Consider the following 11478-nt stretch of genomic DNA (forward strand, 5'->3'; position numbering starts at 1 on the left):
CCAATGCACATAAAATAAGATTAAAAAATATTTTTAAGATGTCAAAAAAGAGTGCTCGCTTCGGCAGCACATATACTAAAAATTGGAACGATACAGAGAAGATTAGCATGGCCCCTGCGCAAGGATGACACGCAAATTCGTGAAGCGTTCCATATTTTTAATAAAAAAAAAAAAAGATGTCAAAAAAGAGATGATGTCTCGAAACACCCTGACACGTGTGCATAAACCAGGCACACACACACAAACACACAACTTTAAAAAAAAACAGAATTGGATGCATCCCCTAAGTTGTGCCTGTGTACTAAGGGTGTTGACCTTGATCAAGCTACTCAGTACCAGAATGTGGGTAGATTTTTCGTAGGTCTGCCAACTCACAAAATGACATGGGCATTTATTAACTCTAAAAGCCCAGCCTTAGTTCAGGCTTGTTTCTAACTAGCTCTTACAACTTAACGCATTTTGATTACTCTATGTGCTGCCACATGCTGTGTGTGGCGCACGGCTTTTAGCTCTCCTGCTTGTCCTGTTTCCTCTAGTTCTCTGGTGTCTCTCTTGTGCCTCCCCTAGATTCATCTCGTCTCTCTTTGCCCGGAAGTTCCACCTAACCTCCTCCTGCCTAGCTACTGGCCACTCAGCACTTTATTAAACCAATCAGAAAGCGTCTTTGCAGACACACCTTCACAGTGTACTAAAAGATTATTCCACAACACCAGGAGCTGGTAAAGACACTGGGCAAACCACGTAGTGGCTAAGTTAAGACTTCTGCCTTCCCACTTATTCTGAACACTAACATCAACTGAAGTGTCTCCTAGGAGCCTTCCCGTGAAAGAGTTGTGAGCACTTTACCCCTGAGGTAGCTTACAGGCAGGCCTCAAACTTCTCACAATCCTTCTGTCCCAGAAATTTGAGTGCTGGCTGACTAGCCTATGGCACCATGGAAGGCTTTATTCCAGAGTTCTTTGTATTGGATTGTTTTTGTTCCCAGACTGACTATGTATTTTTTGTTTTGTTTTCTGGGACAGGGTTTCTCTGTGTAGCTCTGGCTGTCCTGGAGCTCACTATGTAGACCAGGCTGGCCTCAAACTCATAGATCCACCTGCCTCTGCCTTCCAAGTGCTGGGGCTAAAAGTGTGTGCCAACACCGCCTGACTGATTTTTTTTATTATTATTATGTTTTGTGTGTGGAGGTCAGAGGACAACTTGAAAGAGTCTGGGCTGTCCTTCCACCCTTTGGGATCTGGAGATCAAACTTAGAACAGGTTTGGCAACGGCATCTGTACACACAGGCATCTCACCAACTCTCAGTTGGAAACAGTTTTTTCTTTATTTTCGAGCCAAGGTTCTCACTATGTAGCTCTGGCTGTCCTGGAACTCTCCATGTAGACCAGGCTGGCCTCAAATTCACAGACATCCATCTGCCTTTGCCTCCGGAGACTGGGATTAAAGGCATGTGCCACCGTGCTGGGTCTTTAACTTGAATTTTTTTAAAGCGTGTTTTATTCAGTTCATCCATGGAACTGAAAACTCTCAGCTCCAGCTGGTATGTGATGAATATGTTTTAAACCTCTGCACGTGTGTGTGCGTGTTCGTGTGTGTGTGTGTGTGTGTGTGTGTGTGTGTGTGTGTGTGTGATTAGTCCATGGAAGTCTTGAACTGGCTTTGTAGCTTCACGTGGCCTTGAACTCCTGGCTGCTCTCCTCCGACTACTGCAGTCAGTGACAGCAGACCCCCTAGTTCCGCAGCCAGGCACTAGTGTTTATTTGTTTGACTTCTGCAGGGTTTGTTTTTCACTGCAGTTTTACACTGCAGTTTCATCCTTTGGCTCACCCTGAGTAGGAAAAGGAGTAAAGGGAATCCCCACAGCTTTCAGGGAGGCACTGGAGCCCAGGGGCAGATAGACAGGAGACATGCTGGACCAAGTCATACCTTAGGATTCTCTGGAGGACCATCGGTTGGAGGCAAAGCTGTATCTGTTACATCAGTAACCGCTGCTCTGGTGTCCGCTCACTCAGAGGCTGACCACCTAATATGTAAGAAGCCCTATGGATACAGGAGTGAATCCTGGGATAAAGATTGCAATCCCTTGGAATTTCTTGTTAAATGGAGGAGGCTGGTGTAGGTAGGAATGTTACTCAACTAATGGTTTACATTGTGATCATGACTGGCAACTCAAAGGAGAAATGTGAAGTCCTCCTAAGCAAGTTCCAAGTCAGGAGCAGAAAGTTCTCTCCAGAGGAGATAGATTAGAATGTTACAGCAGCTACAGCACATTTGAGAGGGCTTTCTCACCCCCTGAAGTACCACCTTCTTGGAAGCCAAGGTCTCCACAGCAGTTGGGTAATTTCTCTACATTCCCCTAGCATCCCACACAGACTGTGGTACCCATTCCTTTTCTTGCTACTCACTGTATTAAGAGTGTTGGTTGCAGTCAGGCAGTGGCGGAGCACACCATTAATTCCAGCATTTGGGAGGCAGAGGCAGGCGGATTTCTATGAGTTCGAGGCCAGCCTCGTCTACAGAGTGAGTTCCAGGACAGCCAGGACTACACAGTGAGAACTTAGCTTAAACAACCAACAACAACAACAAGTGTTGGTTGCTAAGTGTTTTAGCTAAATCCCTCTCTTGGACTGCACCGGCTTGAGAACACCTTGGGTGATGGTCATGTCCTCTCTAGGTGATGGCAGTCAGTTTCCATTGAGTACTTGACAGGGGAAGCGTGTACTTAGTCTGATGGGCATGGTGGTGCACACCTATAATTCCAGGTTGCAAGAGACAGGCAAGAGGATCTTGAGTTTGAGGCTAGCCTTAGTTACAGACCATGTTCAAAGGTGGCCTAAGCTACAGAAAAAGACCATGGTTCCTTGTTTTTGTTATTTGTCCCTTTTGACACATGATATGGCAACCCCAAACTGGTCTCCAACCCCTTCTGTCAATGAGACTGCCCCTGTGCCTTGAGTGCCGGGATTACAGATTGTAACACCACGGCAGCTTCCTGGGCACTAAGGATTGAACTCAACCCTAAGTGCATGTTAGCAAGCACTCCACCAGCCCAACCCTTAGTGCATGCTAGCACTCCATCAGCTGAGCTACGGCCTCAACCTGAAGACCTTGTCTCTAAAAAACTTTTTGGGAAGTTTGTCCTTTCGTCTCTCTTTCAAACAACTTGGAAGAATCACCCAACTCAGGTAGTGGCTTCAGGTCAGTTATGGCTACACAGAAGCCCTACTTCTTCCCAAGCCTGCTTCTCCCCATCCCAGAATACTGTTCTCAGATAGAGCTGGACGCAAAGTTTCTTCATCAAGTCCGTTTACCAGCACACTCTGCTCAAAACACTCTATCACTCTGGGTGACGAAAATGAAGACATCAGCATAAGGACCTCCCTGAGGTCTCCTGGGGGCAGTGCCACAGTTCTACAGCTTCCTGCCTTGATTTTTTTATTTATGTTTTACAATTATTTTTTAAATTATAAATTCAAAAAATGTAACCGGGTGGTGGCAGCACACTCCTTTCATCCCAGCACTCAGGAGGCAGAGGCAGGCAGGTCTCTGTGAGTTTGAGTCCAACCTGGTCTACAGAGCAAGTTCCAGGACAGCCAAACTTGTCTGGCTTGTGTGCAGAGAAAGAAAAAAAAAAGGAAAAAGAAAAAAGAAGAAAAAGAAGAAAAAAGAAGAGAGAGAAGAAGATTGGAGAGATGACTCAGAGGTTCAGAGTACTGACTGCTCCTCCAGAGGACCTGGGTTCAATTCCTAGTATTCTATTATGTGGTGGCTCACAACTGTCTCTAACTTCAATTTCAGGTGAACCAATGCCCTTTGTAGGTATGAGGTACGTGCATGGTACACAGACATACATGCAGGCAAAACACTGATAGAGATAAAGTAAAATACATACTAAGAAAAAAGAAAAGAAACACCAAAACCCAAACCAACCAAACAAAACAAAATGAAAAATTCTTTTTCTTTGTTTATGCCTTCCCGAGTTTGTTTGCCTTATAGCTAGACACTGACAGAAGAACCGTGAATGGACAAACACAGTTCTCATGGGCCATGAAGTCCATGAGAAAAAGATGGATTTCACAGAAACACTCAAGATGAGTCCTGGGGAAAAAAATCAAAGGGTTTTGAGCAAGTATACCCTACCCTGGCTTGTAAGATAAGGATGACTTAGGACAGGAGGGGAGTGGGGCAAAGGAGCGGGCATAGAAAGAGAATTTTTTATGTTTTCTTGAGACAGGGTCTTACGAGATCTTTCAGTCTCTGCCTGCCAAGTGCTGGGTCTAAAGTCACGTGTCACCACGCCAAGCCTGAGAGACCTGGAGGAGGAAGTCAGCCTTGCAGCAACAGAAAAAGAGGAGAGCAGATGCTCAAAAAAGTCCTGGGTGGGGCTGGAGAGATGGCTCAGAGGTTAAGAGCATTGCCTGCTCTTCCAAAGGTCCTGAGTTCGATTCCCAGCAACCCCATGGTGACTCACAACCATCTGTAATGGGGTCTGGTCCCTCTTCTGGCATGCAGGCATACACACAGACAGAATATTGTATACATAATAAATAAATATTAAAAAAAAGTCCTGGATGATTTTGGACTTTGGCCTAAGGCTATAGCTTAGAAGTATGGCACTTTGGACAACACATACTAGGCCCAGGGCTTTATACCCAAGTTGGTAAAAAAAAGTTTTTTTAAGCCTTTGTCCTTTAGACGTCTTCAGAGGAGATTATATAGTTTATTGCAAAGTAGATAATATTTATGACTAGAGGGAATGGAGTCTAAGACCTAGGATGCAGCACCCTACTTCACAGGCGTGGTCTGCTACTGACTTAACTCTCTCACCCCTCTACATGGAGCCTATTACAACCTTTTTACTTTTTTATTTTTATTTTATTGTATTTTGAGATGAGGTTAGTCTGTGTAACAGCCCTGGCTGTCCTAGAACTAACTCTGTAGACCAGGCTGGCCTCGAACTCACAGAGATCCACCTGCCTCTGACTCCTGAGTGCTGGAATTTAAGGCGTGCGCCACCACTACCCAGCATGTTATGTATATTATATAATATATATATGTGATCTTTTTTTGTTTTTGTTTGTTTGTTTGTTTTTCGAGACAGGGTTTCTCTGTAGCTTTGGAGCCTGTCCTGGAACTAGCTCTTGTAGACCAGGCTCACTTCGAAGTCACAGAGATCCTCCTACCTCTGCCTCCTGAGAGCATGCACCACCACACTCAGCATTTTTTTTTTAATTATAGAATTTTGCTGGTCTGGAGAGATGATTCTGAGGTTAAGAACATTGACTGCTCTTCCAGAGGACCCAGGTTCAATTCCCAGCACCTACATGGCAACTCACAACCATCTGTAACTCCAGTTCCAGGTGACTGGATACCCACAGAAAAACACCAATGCACATAAAATAAAAATACATAAATTTTTAAAAAAGAGAATCTGTCGATGCAGCTAAGATTGGCCTTGAACTCACAGTTCTCTTGCCTTAGCCTTCTAAATTATGGAATTGCGAGTGCGAGTCACCATGCCTGGTTGTTTTATTAACTCCAATATACTGGTGTTTCTAATGAATTTCAGTTCAAAAGCCTCACATCTTAAGAGGTTTTCTTTCTGTATGGGTATAGTAGCCTGGCCCACAATTCCTTCACTTGGGAGGCAGGATGATTGACAGGTCTACCTGGGTATAGTAGCCTGGTCCGCAATTCCAGCACGTGGGGGGCAGGATGATTGACACAAGTTCTAGGCCAGCCTAAACTACAGAATAGACTCTGTCTCAAATAAAAACATAAATAGAACTAGGCATGGTTGAACTAATGCCTCATTCTAGCACATAGAAGGCAGAAGCAGGAGGATGAGGAGTTTAAGGCCATACTGGACCACAAGAGCCTCTCTCTGAAAAATGAAGGGTAGACTTTGGTGGTATATGCCCTACATCCTAGCGCTTGGAAACTAGTGGTACGAGGCCACAACTGGGAGCTATGCTGATATATGTGGTGAGTTCAAGACCACTCAAGGTTATATCAGAAAACTCCGTATCAAAATTAATCAATTAATTAACATAAAGACTGTCTTGGATTGAGTATTAGCTTAGTTGGTGGAATGCTTGTCCAGCATACATAGAGCCCTGGGTTTAATCCCGACATCAGCTGGGGAAGGGATGGATGTGGGTGATCCCAGCATCTGAGATATGGAAACAGGACCAGGAGCTTGAGGTCATTCTTAACTATACAGTGAGTTTGAGACCAACCTATGCGACACGAGACCTTGTCTCAAAACACAGAATAGAATTTCTCTGGTTCCCCATCCCTTCCTAGAAAGCATTTAATCCTTACAAAATCCTGCCTTTTCCAAGCCTTTGTTTTATCGTTGTTTCTCCCTCCACACCATAATACTCATACCAGATCCCAGAGCGGACAACTGACCCAGGGCCTTGGCCAAGCACGTGTATCCCCAGCCTGGAAAGACTTTTTTTTAAAATCTAAGTTTATAATTAGTTGTGTGGCTATTTCATATTTACCTATGAATTTTTTGGTTGGTTTTTTTGAGACAGGGTTTCTTTGTAGCTTTGAAGCCTGTTCTGGAGCTAGCTTTTGTAGACCAAGCTGGTCTCAAACCAGAGATCCCCCTGCCTCTGCCTCCCCAGTGCCGGTATTAAAGGTGTGCGGCACCACCGGCCAGCCGTACAGTTGTCAATGTTTATTTTACCAGAATGCCTAGTCCAGTGCTGGACCTCGGCACTCGACAAGTCCCAGTCTCAGAATAGCAAAATGGATTCCTGGGTAAAGGCACTTGCCAAACCACACAAACTGAATCAGATCCCTGGGACCCACATGGTGTAAGCCATCCTCTAATTTACACACACACACACACACACACACACATACACATATTATGTTATGTGTACACATCCATATGCTGAATAAATAAAATATAATTTTAAAAATTTTTAAATTAATAGTTTCTCACTCAGGAGGCAGAAGCAAGTGGATCTCTGTGAGTTCAAAGCCAGACTGGTCTACAGAGTGAGTTCCAGGACAGTCAGGGGTACACACACACACACACACACACACACACACATACACACACAGAGCAAAACCCTGTCTGAAAAAAAAATCAATTTCTGAGGCAGTGGCCTTGGCTGCTTTCCAGTCCCCCTCCCTGCCTGGCTGGCTGTTCTGTGGCCAGCTCTCTGACAGTGGGGCTCAGTCTAATGGTGGGGAAAAAGCTTGGACTTTGGAACCAGGCAGAGGAGCCTCACTCTGAGTGCAAGTCCATCTGGAATGAGACAGAACATAAACAAACAGAGCCAAGTGCTTGCAGGACCATTAATAACTTGTTTAAATTCTTTTCATCTGTAAAATGGTAATGTTGTCATCAGTATCGGAAAGTGAAGCTAGGCATGGCGGCCCACTTCTTGAATCCCATTCTGTCCTCCATAGAAAGGTCCCAAGCCAGCAAGAGCTGCACTGAGAACTGGTCTTTTTGTTATGGTTTTTGAGACAGGGTTTCTCTGTAGCTTTGGAGCCTGTCCTGGAACTAGCTCTTGTAGACCAGGCTGGGCTCAAACTCACAGAGATCCTCCTGCCTCTGCTCCCAAGTGCTGGGATTAAAGGTGTGCACCACCACCGACTAGCTTCCTTTTCTCATATATATATATAGTGCTATTAGGTCAGTGAGTTGGTTCAGCAGGAAAGTCACTTGCTGTCTAGCTTGGTGACCAGATGGGGGAGGGGGAGAACTGACTCCTGCCTGCGGCCGCTCTCATCTAAAGAGAATTTACCAGACAGAACATTTGCCAAAGATTTTTGTTTGTCCCAATTGATGGTGTTCTTGACTTTCATTGAGTTACAACCAGGGGTGCTGCCAAGCATGCTACATCGTACATCACACAGGACAGGCTCTGTAACAAACTGTCCAAAAGGTCGCCGGTTCCAAGGCTCAAAAGTTCTGAATGAAATAACACACACGATGTTTTCAAAACAACACCTGGTAAGTCTCAAGTGCTTGGTAACTAGAAAACAAGACGACTGTATTTTTGGTCTGTGTGTATGATGTATGCATGTATGTGTTCATGTGTGTGTGTGTGTCTGGGTATGTGCACAGGAGTGCTTGTGCAGTCAGAAGAGGCAACAGAGCTCCTGGAGTTACAGGTGCTAGAGAGACCCTTGCTCTGCATTGTGGGTGCTGGGAATTGACATCTGGTCTTCCGGAAGAGCAGTAATTACCCCTGAGCCTTCTTTCCAGACCCTACCATATTTTCAGGGGTCAGAGTCTCCCACTGAATCTGGAGCACACAAATTAGGCTTGGCCAGCAGAGGACTCCCAAGGAGTCTCCTGTCTTTGCTTCCTTAGAGCTAGGATTATCCAGGCTTTGACATGGGTGTTAGGGATTTTAACATGGATGCAAGCACTTTATCACACAACCATCTTCCCAGCTCCCTTTCAGAGAAAACTGTATCCCGAAGACCAGGAGCGTGGGTTCAGTGAGCCAATACTTCCACGGCTCTTTCAGGAATCTTACAGAGACTGTAATGGAGAGAAGAGGGTCGCACCAAAGGAGAAGTGGTTTTAGCACCAAAAAAGCCTTGGAATCCAAAGGGTGAGCAGTCTGTCCAAACAGGAGTGCAGCCTTGGACTTTGGACTCTGGGGACAGTGGGGGAGGCAAGGCTTACATTTTCCCCACCGGGCAGCATCCTCCTTGGCCTGAGTTCCATTGTTGTCTGGGTCAGCGCAAAGACCTTTGGGCAGCTTCAGCCCATGCCCACCCCCACCCCCTCACTTCACAGGTCTGCTCGGAAGAGGTGACCCAGTTCAGCAGGAATTAAGTGAGACCCCCCCCCCCAGGAGATCTTGGCATCGCATGCACTGATGAAGCTTCCTGGATAAACTGGAGAGGGCCAAAGACATCCAGGGCGAAGGGCGGCCAAGGCGGAAACTGATTCAATTCTACTGAGAAAAGCATTTAGCAACCTGCCCTGGTGTATGCCAGCCACTATTTCCTACGTAGAATGATGCTTGGAACAGCCCTCAGTCACATCAATCAAACCTAGAGAAAAACATTGCAACTCCAGCTCTGTCAACACATGTATTTGTCCAATGCAAGGCACACCAAGTATATACACGTTAAAAACTAGGTCAGACATGACAGCACATGCTTTTAATCCCAGTGTTTGGGAGACAGAGGCAGGAGGATCTCTGAATTTGAGGCCAGCGTGATGCTCTACATAGTGAGTTCCAGGCCAGGCAGAGTTGTATAGGGAGATCTTGTTTTAAATATATATATTAAACAGGGCGGAGGTGGTGGACACCTTTAATCCCAGCACTTGGGAGGCAGAGGCAGGCAGATCTCTGGGAGTTTGAGGCCAGCCTGGTCTACAGAACAAGTCCCAGGGCAGGCTCCAAAGCTACTAGAAACCCTGTCAGAAACAAAAAAAAAAAAAAAAAGAAAAAAGAAAAAAGAATAAACTGGGATTGGTTGTTATGATTGTGGCAGGAGTTGAGACATTTGTGGGTCCCATGGCGGGTGAGAACCGCGGGCATGAGACCTTTGTGGCGGATGAGTGCAAACCGCTGTATGTGACAAATAGGCCATACAGACAGAGTTTGAGTGTGGACTTTATTGAGAAGGAGGTATAAGGGGGAAAGGGAGAGAGAGAGGAAAAGGCCAGCTTGCCACGTCAGAAAAGCAGTGGGAGAGATCGGGATGGGCGGAGCTTGTCTCTTAAAAGAACCTTTTGCAGGGGCACACAGACTAGAACCCCTGGGCTGACCTGGGTGCTTCCTGTCTGAATCCTAACAGGCATTATGTTCAATGTGGAGTGTTTGCATAGATAATACAGCACGTGGGAGAACCTGCGTCCAGTTCCCAACACACACACACACACACACACACACACACACACACACACTTCCCAAACCTCGGAGATACGGATGACTTTACCCAGTCTCACACGGCTAATTAATGGCCCAGGATCCTTGTGATGGACTTTTATGGAATGGAGATGAAGCGGGTATAGTCCTTGCCTTCAAAAGCATTCGGGTCTCCTACAGGAGAAGAAGACAGCAAAAGCCTAATCTATCCATCAAACACAGAGAGAAAGAGAGTGACGGTGTTCAGTCAGAGCAAGGCAATCCGAGGTTAGCTGTAGGTGGGGGCGGTTAGGAAGTCTTCAGGCGGGGACTGTGGAGGGTGAACTGGTCTTGGAAGATGGGCAGGTCGACCTTTCCTTTACAGGCTGAGGCTCCGAGTCGCAGAATCACTGGGTTAGGCCACGGGATGTGTGTGGAGCTGAAGAAACAGATCTGCCCGGAAAAGTTGATAAATTGGGCCCAAACTGTTCATTTGGTCGAAATGAATGGGTCCAAAGTGCTTAACAAGTGAGTTGGAGACGGACCCAGGCGAGTGGGGAAGTAATATTTAACAACCAAGAAGGGATATTCAAAACCCGAGCAGAATGGATAGTGAGGTAGGAGCAGCGACTCTCAAGGCTCTCGGTGGGGACAAGCTGAGGCAGTCCCCTCTCAATTACCCGGGCAAGGGTGTCTGGATTTGACCTCACAGGCCGGGCTATTTTGTCTGGAGCTGTGCTTATCTGAGTCTCCTCCCACGTAGTTAGTTCTGGAAGGCCTGACCCTGCCTCCTTATCTCCAGATATGGCTACACAATGAAGTCTGGTCTAACTGATTAGGACACACAGAGATTGGTACAAAGAAGGACACATTCAGCAAGCTGAATCCATGAGAACTGTGCCCAGTATATTTGTTGGAACATGTAAGAAAAAAAAAAAAAGTGCCAGGTGGTGGTGGCGCATGCCTTTAATCCCAGCACTAGGGAGGCAGAGGCAAGTGGATCTCTGTGAGTTCGAGGCCAGCCTGCTCTACAGAGCAAGTTCCAGGACTGACTCCATAGCTACTGGGAAACACTGTCTCCCAAAAGCAAGAACAAAAAGTTTGTGTGTACGTCTTTAATTCCATCACTCAGGAGGCAAAGGAAGAAAAAAAAACCAGAATAAATAAATTTGCACTAGGAAAACAAGAAAACAGAATGTTGCTGTTGGTGGGAAGTGATGGTGCACACCTTTGATCCTGGTACTCAGGAGGCAGAGGCAGGTGCATCTCTGAGTTTGAGGCCAGCTTGGACTACATAGTGAATTCGAGGACAGCCTAGGTTACCTGGTCTCAAAGATGTAAACGACAGGAGAAGACACTTGGTGTTGAGCTCGGTTTACACACTCTGGTTTACGCACTGTTACGTCACACACACTGCTTTTTCTCTGCAGACCAGGCTGGCCTCAAGCTCACAGAGCTCCACCTGCCTCTGTCTCTGCCTCCAGAGTGCTGGGATTGTAAACAACTCCACACCTGTTTTTCCTGGTGCTCAGGTAACAACGAAGAACGTCAGTTACGGAGGGCAAGCACTCTGCCAACTACACAACATACCCACCTCACATTTATTTGTTTATTATTGCTTTCTGTTTCCATTTAT

General features: G+C 46.1%; 1 non-coding gene across 1 annotated transcript; it reads left to right on the plus strand.

Moving 5' to 3' along the window:
• The first annotated feature begins 51 nt into the window (after positions 1–51).
• LOC148122673 (U6 spliceosomal RNA) lies at positions 52–159 on the plus strand. The gene has a single exon (XR_015737604.1). It is a non-coding gene; the product is annotated as a U6 spliceosomal RNA (small nuclear RNA).
• The last annotated feature ends 11319 nt before the right edge of the window (positions 160–11478 follow it).

Source organism: Myodes glareolus, chromosome 3 (genome assembly GCF_982192425.1).
Source record: "Myodes glareolus chromosome 3, mMyoGla1.1, whole genome shotgun sequence".
NCBI lineage: Eukaryota > Metazoa > Chordata > Mammalia > Rodentia > Cricetidae > Myodes > Myodes glareolus.